Below are 2410 nucleotides of genomic sequence, written 5' to 3' on the forward strand. Positions count from 1 at the left end.
AATCGACAGGTTTGACTACTTTAGTAATTTCCATGTGTAAAGATCATAATGTCTAAGCATATAATGATATTTTAGGTATTTAACCAACTCAATCATACATATCGTGAAAAGATTCAGGGAATCCAGAGAAATATCATTGTTTCTAGGGCAAGGCAGGAAACCAAGGATACACTCCTAAAACTACTGGGTTGAAAACAACCCAATTTGGAAGGAACCCAATGCTAGGTTATTTTAACCCAAACAGTTTGGTTATTATGTTTAACCCAGCATGCTGGGTTGCTTTTTTTAATGGTTTAAAATTACTACAGTACATTGCTAGGCTAAAATTAAACCAAATTAAGCTAGGCATTAAACCTACAAATCTTGTTTGTTTGTTTTTTATCACTTTTACACACAAATAATAACTATCAAAAGATAACTATTTATTAAAAACAAGAAAACAGTCAAAAAGTGACATGCATGTAAGAAGAAATGCAGAAAAGTATGCAAATAACAGCTACAAAGTTGATAAACAAACATTTGAACATTTGTTGAATATAACTTTTAAGATCAAATTTGGCTTTTTTGGTAAATTGTATATATTGTATAAAATATACAAAAACACAATTATACAATACTTGTACAACTAGTTAAGTTCTTTACAACTTACTTAAGTTCTTTATTCTGGTATGACAGTACACAAATAAACCACAACATTAACACTGATATTATAACATTTAACAGACGCGCGCCCGTGTTTGTGTGTGTGTGTATGTGTGTGAAAGAATGTGAGCATGTTTGTAAATGACAGTGTAAACTCTTCTACTAAACCACACAGAACAACCATTTAACATTTTATTTTTACAAATGATACACTTACAGTTAGATTCATAGTCAATGAATACAGATCCTGCGTCACTGTCAAATTTCATGATCTCTTTAGCATAATTGATGTAGTCATAATTGAATATATTGCTTTCAGAAAGCTACTTCTTTACTGAAACATTAAAACAGACATGACATTCACATACCTCACAAATGTTCATGTACGTGGAGGGCTGCTCTTCAAAGGGTTAGTTAATCAAAAATGGTCATAATTTACTCTCCCCCGTGTTGTTCCAGAACCATACAAACTGCTCATTTTTGGACCACAAATAAATATATTCAATATTTGTCTTTTTGTCCTCCGTTGCTAGTCTGGAAGCATTGGAGGGAATACCAAGAATGATGACTCTCCAAATCAGACAACTCTGATTTCTGCAATGAACAACACAGACATCAATGGTTTTCATGAAATACAGTATGAGCATGTAATCACACTGTTGTTGTCAAGATGTGAAGTAATCAGGCAGGAGACAACAGAAACATTTGTTTTCTAAAAAAAATAACTCAAATCAGTCTCAAAAGAAGTAAATTATCTGGCTTTCAACATCTACAAAAACAAAAAACAAACATTATTTTACTCTTAGTTAAAAACTGATAACATGAACTTACGAATTTCACTTAGCCTAGTGGTTAGAGAGTTTGACTCCTAACCATAAGGTTGTGGGTTCGAGTCTTTGGCTAGCAATTTCATGACTTAGGTGCCCTTGAGCAAGTCACCTGTGTGTGTGTGTGGACTTAGGTGCCCTTGAGCAAGGCACCTAAGCATAAATGGTGTGTGTGTGACACTTTGGATGGGGGTTAAATGCAGAGAACAAATTCTGAGTATGGGTCACCATACTTGGCCGTAAGTCACGTCACTTTAACTTGAACTGTCTTTCCCTCTCTTCCAAAGAAGCGGAGAGAATCGCCTCCTCCTCACACAAGCAGGTTTCTGTGTCCTTAACTCCAGTTTGTTTGAGTTATAAAGAAAAAGGGACATCAATGGCTTAAATAAAATATGAACATGTAATCATAATGTTGTTGCATCAAGTGAAAGTGACGTGACATTCAGCCAAGTATGGTGACCCTTACTCAGAATTCATGCTCTGCATTTAACCCATCCAAAGTGCACACACAGAGCAGTGAACACACACACACACACACACACACACACTGTGAGCACACACCAGGAGCAGTGGGCAGCCATTTATGCTGCGGCACCCAGGGAGCAGTTGGGGGTTCGGTGCCTTGCTCAAGGGCACCTAAGTCGTGGTATTGAAGGTGGAGAGAGAACTGTACATGCATTCCCCCCACCTACAATTCCTGCATGCCCAAGACTCGAACTCACAACCTTTCGATTGCAAGTCCAAATTGCTAACTGTTAGGCCACGACTTCCCATTTCAGGGGAGAGCGCGAATGCAGTCCCCCACTACCATAAAATTATGCAGTCGAGATTACCGCATTTGGGGAATTCTCAGGGGTCAGCATGGCCGGAGTGCAATGGACAAGCCTCGCCCTGGGTGAACCGCCTTCTTGATCATGGTGTCTCTCCTGCCATGTAAATAT

The 2410-nt window shown here is 37.9% G+C and overlaps 1 non-coding gene across 1 annotated transcript; it reads right to left on the reverse strand.

Annotated features, from left to right (window-relative positions):
• Nucleotides 1–2245: 2245 nt before the first annotated feature.
• LOC113065237 (U1 spliceosomal RNA) lies at nt 2246–2410 on the reverse strand. The gene has a single exon (XR_003278962.1). It is a non-coding gene; the product is annotated as a U1 spliceosomal RNA (small nuclear RNA).

The sequence above is a fragment of the Carassius auratus genome, chromosome 47 (assembly GCF_003368295.1).
Source record: "Carassius auratus strain Wakin chromosome 47, ASM336829v1, whole genome shotgun sequence".
Taxonomy (NCBI): Eukaryota; Metazoa; Chordata; class Actinopteri; order Cypriniformes; family Cyprinidae; genus Carassius; species Carassius auratus.